The sequence below is a fragment of the Myzus persicae genome, unplaced genomic scaffold (assembly GCF_001856785.1).
Source record: "Myzus persicae strain clone G006 unplaced genomic scaffold, MPER_G0061.0, whole genome shotgun sequence".
In the NCBI taxonomy this organism is placed as follows: domain Eukaryota; kingdom Metazoa; phylum Arthropoda; class Insecta; order Hemiptera; family Aphididae; genus Myzus; species Myzus persicae.
This window is the reverse complement of record NW_019104311.1, coordinates 497,018-511,159: the sequence shown is the minus strand read 5'-3', so window position 1 is coordinate 511,159 and position 14,142 is coordinate 497,018.

The following is a 14,142-nucleotide window of genomic DNA, read 5'->3' as shown; positions in this document are numbered from 1 at the left end:
CTAAATAGTAGGTAGGTACTTATAAGTTATATGTATTAAATGGGATGACGAACCCCGCAATCTTTAAGTAGACATTTATCCCCAAACTAAAGCACATTTATTTCTGAAACATCTATAAACACGAGTCGTTTAATACATCATAATATTTAAAATTATAAATGGTTGAAAATACACAAACTCAACACATTTCAAATACATCTGGACGATGGTAAATATCATAGAAATCATTAAAGCCTATTCAATTATAAAAATAAAATTAACAAAAAAATTGTGTCATAAGTGTACCATATCATAGTGATTATGATAGATTTTTGGGTTTAAATCGAAAAATGGTTTTTGGGTCAAACATTATGTTTCATTGACTCCTATCAGTCCCAACTCTATCTACATTGACTTCACTTGGTAGTCGACAACAATCGTGTATTTTATTTTAATCAAACTACTACCTAATAGTGTGTTTTCGAATCAAAATCGTGATTATCGGTGGTTATCCGAAAAATCGTGTTTGATGGTAAATAGTTTATTGTGAACGTGACAAGCGTGCTATAAGATAATTTTATAGTTAAAGTAAAGATCCTATGTGATTATTAATAATTAAACTATTTAAAGACTTCAAATTGTTAATATTATGCATTTATTGAACATGTTCAATTGTTTACATATATGCAATTAATGATTATTGACGCTCAAAACATTTTTCACTACATGTTTAGAACATTAAAAATGTTCAATCAAAATTGAAGTTGTATAGTTGTGGGAATTTGGGAAAATCTAATAAGTTAAAAAGATTATCTTCGAAAAAACGTCATAATATTACATCAACTTTAATAATACCTATTTTATATTCGGATTAGAATTTAATAGCTATAAGCCATTTTTCATCCTATAAAAACTGTAGTTTTTAAAAGTATTATCGACTATTATATTATGCACTATAAATTACACTTTACTCTTAAACTTCTTCTTGTAAGCATATTTGTGGTATTTGTGGTATGTATTTTGATGGTATGTACCTACCTACCTAACTTAACTACATTTCGAAAATCGTTGTCAACGTTCAGACATATAGTCGACAGTCGTATACGAACTAAATAAGTTAAATTATGTAACATTTATTAATTATTATTTTGAAGTATTTCAACAACAATCCTATCATATTTTCATATTAAGTTTATTATGATTTATAAGTCTGCGCACGTGCAATACAAACATTTATTATAAATACAAATACTGAAAGAGATACCAAATTATTTTAATATCAATTATCACAAAATATAATCCATTAAATGTATGGTAAACATACCTTACACTACTTAGTACTTTATCTAGAAAAATTGAAATGATATTCATGCAATGATTTATAATATTTTGTATACCTATCAAAGATTGTTGTTAGTTATTATTATACTTATTAACCTATCAGATATTATTATTTTCTGGTATAATTAATTAAGCACATTTTGTTGTTACTATATCGAAATTATAGACTTAGGACCATCAATTATACTATGTTTATGAACTTTACTTTCTCAAAAAAAAAAATTATAAACGTCATGTTTTATCACTCTAATAAGTAATAATATAGTGTTAGATATGTTAGGTAGTTTAGTTAGCTTACTAGTTACCATAATAAACTGAAACACCTTAATTAATAATATTTAATTACCTTGTTCATCGATATAGACAGAAATCATTCTTGATCTTACTAAAGAATAATGAACCATAATGGGCCATTGAAATTAAATTTCGTTTCACTTTGACGGGTATTTACTGCAACGCTTCAGAGCTGAAAAAGCATTAAATCCATTAGTGTTTGTTCACGCCTATAATAATATATAAGTGAACCCAATAACGATAAGTAACCCGTAGGTTGTTTAGTATTACGTCCCCAACAGAATTTATAAAACCAAATATTATAATGTTCAAATAATACTTAAGTAACTCAGAGAATTAAGGATAATTATTTTTTTTTATACCTGTTGTACAAAAATATAATTATTAATAAGTATACACAATACCCATTATGAATACAAAACGTGTGGTTAGTATATTTTTAAACTTTTTTGCAAAACACATTCAGAACATATCTTATTAATTATTATTAAAATAAACTTATTTTACTCAAACGAGTATTAACTATTTTTAAAATTATGTCATCAGGACACGCCATAATAATATACGTATACCTATCAACAATCTTAATACGCTTATTTCATTGGCAAAACAATAGACAAGTTTCATTAATGAACCTCACCCTGTGAATATTGTACATGTCACGCACCGGGTGGTCGTCCAATTATATATCACAGTATATCCACGCGTGCCCTATACCGGATTAAAAAAAAATCCTGTCATGAAAGTCTGCTGCTAAAACAGCTAAATATTCTTCTTGAATAAACCAACTTATTGTATTATTACTGCGATATATTTTTAAAAAATCATAGAAAAATTTCAGAAAATTCGCAGTGCTTAAGAGTTTATACAAATTAACATAAATACAATATTGATTATTATTTATTTGTTTTTTATTCTTTCAAAATACGGGCAGAAGTCTAAAGTTATAATAATACATTATAGGTAGTAACTTTTTACCACCATTACCTATAGGTATAGATGAATCATTATTTATTAAATATATTATATAGATTATATAGGTAATGTATTGTTGTAATCAACTTCATCTCATAAAAATTTAATTTAAATAAATTAAAAATATTAATAATAGAAAATAATATTAAAATTATATACTTATATATGTAAGGTTAAGAAGTTGTAGAAGTTGCATATTATTCTATATACTCTCGATTTATAGCACATCAAGCTAAAAATTCGAGCTTTACGATAGTGATTGGTAAGTTTGAAATACGAACATTCAAAATTCACACCTTGCATATTTTGTGAATTTTAGGGGAAAAGTGAAATTTCTTGATTTACATAAACATATTATAAACGTATTATTTATGTATGTATTATATGGTATCACACCTATTTTTTCATACACATTTTACAATTTTTTCGTGTATATTTACATGACTATTTTTCCTTATTTAGCTCCTATAACTCCCCAGCCATATAATTAATAGTTATATTTAATTCCATTACAAAATTTATTTTAGAATGTAATATACATTATCTAGTTATTATTTTTGTCGTTTTTTAGTTGAGTAGTTGCATTTTTTAATATACTAACAAATTTACTTTAATTTTCTTAAAATAAACGCAATAAGTATTATAAATTTGAATGTCAATTTCCAATCCATAGATATATTTTTACAGAGCTACTGTTCCAAAAAGATTTTTCGAAAATAGTTATAGGTAAATATTTCTCTAGTGCTCCAAAAGTATAAAATAGTTCCTATCTATACCACATCAATATTGTATCAATTAATTTAAGCTGACAGTCGTCTTTACTATTTACCTATAGCCTATGTATTTTTCAGATACATATTTTTTTGTTTATTGTACTGTAAAGAGGTACCTACTGTTAAATTGTACGTATATAAATTTAAAACCTCAGTTAAACAAAAATAGGTTTGTACTGTATATCTGAGACCTGAGTGTATAAATTATTTAAAAATATTTAATAACTTTAAAGTAAACTTATACAAAATAACTAATCCTGATAAGTTATATAAGTAATTTAAATATATCTGAGATACCTACTATACAAGTTTGAAGAAAACATACACAATTTCAATCTTATTGCAGAAATACTTTTATTCTAAATATGCTTTACCATTGTACAATAAAATTATACTATGTAGGTACTGAAAAAAATACCGAACGCATTTTCATTTTAGCATTGTCGTTTCAATTTTCAAAATCTTCGGACCGTGAATGAAGTCGTAAACGTGTAATGGGCACGACGCGGCAATAAGGAAGTACAATGTCCAATGCTCCAGCTGGGTATATACGATGCTTCTATTTCTATTATTTTTCTCCCTTAGGAGGGGGTAGTCTTAGAAGACAGTTTGAAACACGCATATACCGGGGGACTGATAAAACACGTTAGACGTATGCGCCGGATGGTTTTATTGTAGTTTTCCGGTTTACGGGTTAGCAAAAAAGGCGAAAATGAAACGACCGTATAGAAAATAAAAGACATATTATTATTTTAATGACTATCAATATATTACTTCTTTAGCAAAATATAGAATAAATAGATACTTGACAATCGATCTGATTATATTATAATGAGTAAATGACACTCTCATACTTACTAAACTTTTTTACTTTTTCATAAATAAGTCAACAGCTTCAGACATAGGAAGTTAGGTTTTATAACAGCTATATAGAGACCAATGACCATATGAACAGGGACATCGATTAGAAACCAAACAAATATTATTATGTTAACCATCATTATTTAAATGACCATACACATATATTTTAATGGAGTTAACAAAGTAGGTTACTGAGATCAAATAAAAAATGTTCTATACCTAATAATTTGAATACCCAGTATTAATGTTATATTGTCAATTTAATATGTATGTCCTAACTTTGAACTTAAAAGTTGATAGTGAGTAGTAGGGCTGGGATTTGTATGTAAATACATATTTTTAGTGAAACACGATAAATTAATTATGCAAATGATAAATTCGTTTCACGTGATTTGCAATAAAATAAGACATATTTTATTTTACATATTTTTACATATTACGTCATAAATACATATTTTTACATATTTTGTAAAATTTTGGTTTTATTTACATACTTCGTAAATTTTGACAATTTCAGTGGTTTAGTAATATTTTGCATTTAGCAGTATCAATTTCCAAGGGAAAAGAAATTTTTGAGAGACCTAATATAAAGTCTGCTCTATCATATATTGTGTTTAATTTTAGTTTTTGGGTGAATCAATTTCAAAATTAGAAAACACCAAGATTCCGTTGAGTGAAAGCATACAAATTAATGATTTAACCATTTCAAAAATTAATGAATCAGAGGGCCCAACAGCAGAATTATTTAAGAATAAAATGAACGTCGTTTTAAACAAAAATTCGGGACTGAAGACCATTAAATGTATAAGAAACATTCTTTGTGGTATTGCGTATGGAGACACGATGGAGCTCAATCTTTCACCTAGTGAAATAACAGCCATGAAGTATGCACCAATAACATCTTGTGATGTGGAACGCTCCTTTAGTAGATATACGTCAGTGTTAAAACCAAATAGCCGTACATTTAATTTTGAAAACTTAAAACAATATATATGGTTTGTCATTGTTTCCCTTACAATTGATTAAACATCAATTTATTGTATTTCAATTATGATCAAAAATTATTTAGAATTGTATTTTCATTTAAAACTTTAACATAGGTATTTTTTAAATTTTTCTTAGTACATAATTTTTATTTTATACAACATATTTTTTATTTTATACTACATATTTTGGCAATTTTAATTACATATATATGTACATATTTTTGTTTTTTTATTACATATAAATCCCAGCCTTAGTGAGTAGTAACAGTGTAATGCAGTTTGTATATTTAGTTTAAAAATTTTAATTACAAATTTTTGGAATCGGCAATTTAAATTCAATTGTGAAAAAATAAAGAATTTAAAATAATAAATACGCAATAGAGTACACAAGATTTGATTTTGGGAGATGGTGACAAGTGATAACCATAATTTATTCCAGGTATATTATATATGTTATAGTTATCATAAAATATAAATACCATTATAAATAGTATTTATAATCGAGTTTCATTACATTATATTAGAATATAGAAACGTACACAACTTTAAACAGCGTATAAATATATATTATATATTAGTTATTTACAGTTATAGGTTATAATTTGTTTTTTGATAGCCTTATTGATTTTATCAATTTTTTTTTAAGATAGGTATAGTTTACTATACATAAGTAAGCTATCAACACCTATCTTAACAACACAATAAACAACGGATACGGTATATATTATAAAAAACTTATAAGTGGATTATTGCTTCGTAAAAATAATTTAATAATACGGTTTTCGGGGATGAATATAACCTCCTTGGCAATTCAGTAAGCATATATTTTTATTTTAAACATAATATAATACACTATCATTATTTTGTATTCATTTATCAGCATATTATTATGAGTTGAATTTGATTTAATAAGTAGAATTAGAATACCATATAACATTTTCATTATTCCGTAGAATTTCAAATCGTAAATATTAAATAGGTATAGGTACCTAATTCCAAATCAAAAATTGAAAATTGATAGTAAAGTTTCTTACTTCAAATTTTCAAAAAATGATTTGACCAGCAAAGGCTTTAAGTTTCCAGCCCCCTTCCATTGGGGAATTATGGACTATGGAGCACTAGGCTCAGTGTAGGTACCATATAATCAATTATTTCACACCGGCACCTACTCCACCGAGTGCAAATTTATTACGTTCGCGACAAGCCCACAAACGACATCCACTTACACGTGTTTAATGTTTATGCAATCGCATAACAGTACACCGTTTAATTACACGAGAACTATACGGAATTAATTACTACTATATTATCGGTGGTACCCAAACGGTGATTGCGTGCTCTCACGTTTTGTGTGGTTGTGTGTGCGTCGTAAATCGATAATAATTATAATAATATATTATACATAGTATATTATAGTATAATGTGTGGGTATATAACGTCAAGACAACAAGTGCGTAAACATTCTATAGTTATTTTAAAATGACCAAAGGTGAGCATCGGCTAACAGGATTTTTAACAACTCCCAAGAAGTAACGATCTAGCTAACATCCAATCACACTTTACGCGTTTCTATAATAATTTTAATCACATAAATATTGACTCTCTAGCAATAACTGCACGCAGTTCAGTATCTACAAAGGTACACGCGATGTGTGAGTTATTTAAAGTATATCCCCCAACCTAACCAACTCATCACATGCACGCAACAACATGTAACCCCAGCATCAAAACGATAGTATATTTTGTTACACTTTGTTCTACTATTGAAGGAAGTATATATTTTATCGTGTACAGAGGGTTAATTTACAAGTTATGTACCAACTCAAAAATGTTCTTTGTTCAAATTATACCCGACAGATTCAAGCTATTCATAATTTAAAGTAAAACTACTCTTTAACTGTATGCATAAATCCAAGTGTTGTATATAATAATAGTCATTTGTCCCTAGGGACTCGTGATGTTTAAACATAGACACATTGAGTGCCACCGTATTTACTATACTATAGACATTTGAAAGAAATACTTACATGTTATCAAGTTATATACAAATCAAATATAATTATGTTTAAAAAAATAGGTAAGGATTTTAATTATAGTTATAAAATATGGGAAAATAAATAACCGCTTCGCTCTGTATACCTGGTAATTGAGCAAGTTACTGTAATGCAAGTGTTAAATTTGAATTCAATGATAAATCATTGCATACGAAATATGATTCTGAGAGAATATCTGTTAGCCTTTTATATTACTAAGTATATTTTATGATATAATTATATTGCTTTTACACAAATTTACAAAGGCTGAATTAATTTCTGTCAAAAACATTGCATTTATTATGTTGTTAATATATTTTATTATCTTATATCATATATTATTATTGTCATTAACTTTTGAGTATTGCCCGGCTTATACCATAGATTGGTGTGAATTTAATGGTAGTGAACGGTTCGAGGTATAAAAAGGCAGTAGCATAAAATTAATGTGATTATTGCTTATATAAAGGATAATAGTATAGATACGTAACAGTTTCAAGTGCTCGGTACGAATAATATATAATTATATATATATATTTAAATTGTTTTTGTCTGTGATCGCTTTTTATACCAAAGAAAATGCATCAATCATCAGTAATGAGGATGGTTTTTAGTTTCGAGTAGCAAATTGGATATTTTTGGTTCCATACCTACCTCTTCACTCACTGTTAAAATGTACATTAAGAGGAAGAATGAAAAAATTCATACCAAACAGATTACAGGTACCGTACACTCGTACACACACGTTTCACCCGAATCTAACCACGCGATTTATAATAATAAAATTAGAGTAATTTTGTGTGTGGGTCGAGAGCAAATGAAATAAGAAGGCTAATTTATGGTCTAAGTAAGTAGGGTCAGAATGAAGAAAATTATATTGCCCAACAATATAGAGGGAAACTGCTGGCTAAGGGTATATCCTACTGCTATACGGTTGAGCGCAACTGAGACGAATGAAATTCCTCAGCAACACTCCATTCCAGCCACGCCACCGACCAAGCGTCATTAACGTTAACGTCACATCAATCTTAACAAGAAAACTATAATGCAGCCTTACAAAATTATATACCTAAATTGTAAAACAAGTTTAGCTTTAACATTTTTACAACATACTTGCGAGTACGTCATGATCGATTTCATTTGCATAGAAATAATATTTTAACTATAAATTATAGTTATCATTATATACAAGAAACTATACGTACTATGTAAATTGAAACAGTTATGTATTAACTCTTTATTTGGTTAGTTTAACTAACAACATTTCAAAATGATTGCATTAATCGTAAGTATTTTATTAAGCATTTAGTAAATACCCATATTAACAACTTTATAGGTACCATAATATACTTTTAATAAGTAATAACCACATAATAATAATCATAAATCATAAATTATAATATATAGTTTTACATTATATACCTTACATTAGTCTTTTTAAGTGTAGAATGAAGACTACTGACCCGGTTGATTTTAAAATAATTAGGTTTCCTTTTTATTACCATCAGAATTATTATCTACAAATTTAATCAACGAAATGGCTAGATAATATAATTATATTTAATACAATGTATTGGTATAATTAATAAATAATGATAGGTATTTAAAAAAACCATAAAATTAAATCTACTTGTATGTAAATTTAAGGAATCGACAAGGGTATCTATTTATGGTACTTCAGCAGTAATTAGGTATATTATAATCTCAGTACAGAAAACATATTTGGTATATACCTATTGATCATAACAAAAACCCTAGTATTGAATATAATATATTGATGTTATAACTAATTGACAATAATAAATAAATAAAATACTTGAATATAAATAATCAAAATACAAAATGTCATATTTTAAATTTGAATAATTAATTAGTTGTGCAAACATTTAATTTAATGAAAGTCTACAATTAAATATTTACGATACGAAAGTGGCTTGAAGTAAGACGACCAGACGACTACTTTTAAGGTTATATTTTTAATTGAAGGGCTTGCGGCAACAACGAGATAAATCCCAATATTTCCGAAGTTGACTTTTTCATGAAATAGTTTTTGTGAAAGAATTACCTTTCAATGGTACAAAAACCATACGTAGTTAGAATTATCTAGTTATTGTAATTTTTTTTAATACATTTTGCTAAATTAGTCTTATATCTTGTATGCCTTCGTTGATTGAAACAATTACAAACGTACAATATTTTTACACTACCTATATGAAAACATAATTATTATTTATCATCTATACTATATAAAATATGTTGAGGTCACTTTGAAAACTGTAATTTTTAATTATATAGGTACTTATAATCGAATATACACTTACGAAATTGAAGTAATTTCTCACTATAAAATAATATAAATTATATTGTTAATCAATAAATAATGACTACCTATTTAATAAAGATAATAAAATAATATTATTAAAACTTTTTTTTCGGTAATATCTTATCATCGTTTAATATTTCATTGCTTATCAAAATATTATATTACCTATAACATTACGTATATTTAAATAATAATTTATTAACAACTAATTACACTTGCGTATCATCAAAATCTGGTACCAAAAATTATGATAATTTTTATTGACACAATTATTTTACTATCAAAAATATGAAGTAACATATGAATAGGTACCATTCAACTCTAGTGAATAAAATACTTATACAGAAATATAAAATAATTAACTAATCCACATAATATGTTCAGGATGCATTGCTATATTGTACATTTAACATTTTTAAATTATAGGTAGATTATGTAAATAAATTTCTAGTTCAATTCTAAAAAGTACAATACTGTTATTTATAGTAAAGAAATAATAAATAATGACAAAATATATTTAAAAACGGAAATGGGCTCTCCTTTCATATGTTATTGTTGTAAAGTATAAATTTAGGTTGACCGAATAATAAATAAATTCTATAAGTTTAAATACTTAAGTAATGAGCGATGTGATGACATTTTTATTTCTCCTTACAATAATATAACACATTTAAAAATCAACATCCTCTTCCCATTAAACGTCTAATAGAAATTAAACTAATATTGTATACATAATGTATACTTCAGTGGAGCAGTATTATTGTACAACAGAAGATCAGAATATAAAATATGCAAGTTTTCTTTAATTTATAGTTAAAATATAGGCAATGCAAAATATATACAATTTTGATAACGATTAAGTTATAATAATTTTATTATTATTGTCATATTTAATTTTTATTATATATTATTTGACATCATATTTTTTTTAAGTGATGTACCAATAGTTTTATAATATTGTGGGTCCGTCATCGATTTTAACTTTTAAGGGAGGTTTCTGGTAGACAAACTAAAAACAAATATTACAAACCAGAAAATTTACACAAAACTACAGCTTTTGACATAATCGACTTTTTTATTTGTTATGAGAAAAAAATGGATAACGCATTCAAAAAACAGACAAAATTTTCATCAAATATTTATGTGAGTATTTCCTCGAAGTTTTTTTTGTGAAATGCAAATCCATTTAAAAGAATGGAGATTTTAGTTTTGTTTTTTTTTTGTTGTAACGAGCTTTTTTTGAATATAATTTTTAAAAAAAGTTTTAAGTAAAGCAAACACGTTTTATGAGCGTTTAGATAAACATTTTGACGACATTGGGAACTCAATCGTATCCCTGAATACAATTTCTCAACAAAAAATTTTAAATGACTTGTTATAATTAAAAAATATTCATCAAAAATATTATTAAAAACTTAAAATACTGCACTATTACTAATATCGTTGTCTGTCTTAAAGGCATTTTAATTTTTTTTGTTTTTTTCTATATATGGGTATGTTGATGGTATATTTTTTTGACTACGATAAAGCTGAGTGTACAGCTAGTTATTTTATACATTGTAAAGATGTTTCGAACAAACATTACTTCAACATAATGTTTAACTAAAATAAAAATAAATTACTTACAATAATATAAATAAATTACAAAAAATTTTCGAAAAAGAAAATCACTGTATCCATTCAGAAACGTTTTATTCAATGATTTATTAAACCCATAACAACAGTGACGTATAGTCTACCCAATGATGAGATACATTCGATTATTCAGTACCTAATATGCAGCAAAGTGAGTTCCTCACAGGTTTTATTTATGTAGTTACTATTTTAAGTAATATACAAAATGTTGTTTCATTTATAAATTAGTTTATACTTAGGTACCTACAGCTAAACTCTTTAATACGAAGAGAATTTAACTGTTTTTTTTTGTTTTCATGTTATTTCTTATTTTATACTCGTATAACACATTTCTAATATTTTATTTTACCATCCACTTTACAGTAATTTATATAGATTAACACATAGAATTGTATGTTTTAAATAACTATTGGTTTTGAAAATTTAAATTTAATATTTACAAAAACTATGCAAATCAATCAATATTTAATAATATAAAAATATGTATGTATATTTTTAACAATAAATTTCAAACAGTAAATTATGGGGTATTACTAGATATCGTTCAGACGTTACTTATACTTAATTAAAATACAAAATTGGTTAGGTACAGTAAAATCCACACCTGTTAAGTATTCTTAAAATCGTATCAATAAACAATGGTAACAGATGAGGTAGTAATATTAAGGCCACACATTCTCTTATGCTGTTGGTTTAAGTTAGAAAAAAAAATATTAAAAATATTAAATTACATTCATGTATGAAGAGTATGGGATAAATTGTTTTATTTGTTAACATCAATAAAGGACTTACATTCATCCAACATCTTAATTTATGATATATTATCCCTAGTTCTTTTCATGGTCATGCACTCATGCCAATGTATTCAGATCATAATATTATTATAGTCAATTGATCATAAATATTACATTGATTTTTTTATACACATACAAGTATACCTATATATATTCATTCGGTGTCTATTGTATAACGTATGTATAATAATTTTAAGTGAAAAACATTTTTAAGGCGACAAATCATTTTTTTTTTCATATAATACTCACGTATGTAATATTTCTTTCAGAACTTTTTCTATTATTATGATAGTATTTTCATTTTTTCTACGTAAAGTAAGCGATAAATGTAGATGGTGTATATATATATATATATATGCTAAACAGTGCGTATGGTTTTTGCTCTAAACCTACTACAGTACTACCTATCAGCGAGTTTTTGTGGTGAGGGGCAGGGTAGAAGAAGGGCGGTTTTTGTTTTCGGCCCCGTTGAAGGGATAATAAATCAAGTGTGGCCGCAACCGGCTGTAAATCATTGTGTATGTCTGTGTGTGTGCCATTCCCGACCTGGGGGTAGTAGTGCCCGAGTGTGGGTAAGGTATTCGAAATGAACGAAATTAATCATTGTCAAAAACCTAACCCCCCTCCCATATACTCTTCCATACCTACAACCCTCTGGGGTCCGCGAGTTTAATTCCTGCGCACTTTCCTATACATACCGCGTGTGTGTGTGTGTGTGTGTATATATATAAATATAAAATATACCCCTCCTCATGATGGTCGTGTCCTGCATGGCCGTAACCATCTCCCCGCAATTTATCTAATGTCACTCCCCACTTTCTCTTCCCTCTCCTTACATCTTACCCTTATCATTCCGGATTCTCTTTAACATACAAAATTAAAAAATACAGTGAAAACCATCCCGGACACGACGATAATATATTACACAACGTGATGCCGTGTCCATAAAATGATCGCATGTAAAATGCACATAAATTGATACAACCAGTCACTCAAGTATAATGACGACTTGTATTTATGACAATCTGTGCACCCGAATTCTTTTATAAGCTTATTTTCACTTTTCAATTAATAATGTACTGTTATTTCGTACTTGAAGTCAGGATGATATAGCTATAACGGTTGTAATTTAATCATTCAGAGAAGATAAACAAGAGATGGAATCTATACCTAGACTAAATTTCAGGTCAAATACTGAAATATCGCATATAACACTGGTGTTAATTTACTTTATTAAATTGGTTTATTGTTAATATTAAATGGTATGGCACATATTTTATCCAATAGAACCAACAATGTATACGTAGGTAGTTATGTGATCTAATAAAATTATGAAAAAGTTTCATAATTAAGTGTCTAAGATATTCTTACGTTACAAGTTGAATAAAAAAAACAACTTGCTTATAATTTTTAGTCAAATCTAATGTTTTCTGTATTATAGTATACAATTTATTGCATCTACAAATATTTTTAAGTACTTAAATATTATTACATCCAAATGCATAACATAAATTGTATGGTTGAGGACGACATCTGTAGGTTACTATATGAACTATAATAATGTCAGAACTTTGTTGTTCGGCAACTTTCTCAACTTAAAGTTATATATAGGTGTTTTATATTATAATTTTACATAATCGGCCATGGGAATTAAAATATTATCTTTATCTGTTGCTCTGTTGTTGGTACATGTTTATTAATTTATTTTAAGCCCCGATACGCAGAAAAATGATTTTATTTTAAATCATAATTATTGTAAATAACATTTTATTCAAATTATTAGTTATCACAATAAAATCATTATTATTGGTACTGCAGAGCTATAATTAGTTCAAATAAGTTTAAGTATAAATATTGTGTTAAGTTTTGTATTGCCTATATGTTTTTAAAATTTATATTAGTGTAGACGCATTTTATATTAAATATTTTATTGAGTAGATAAGCTCCTCACAATTATAATATCTTTAAAAAAGTATCAACATAATTTATATGAATATCAAGCTTAAGAAGTATAGAACCTCCTAATACGTAGTAATATTAGGTACGAAACTATATTCTGGTAGGATTCAATTAAATGATGATGACATTCAAATAATACAACTAAATTAAACTCTGTATCTTTGTATTACAATGAAATAGGTTCCATTG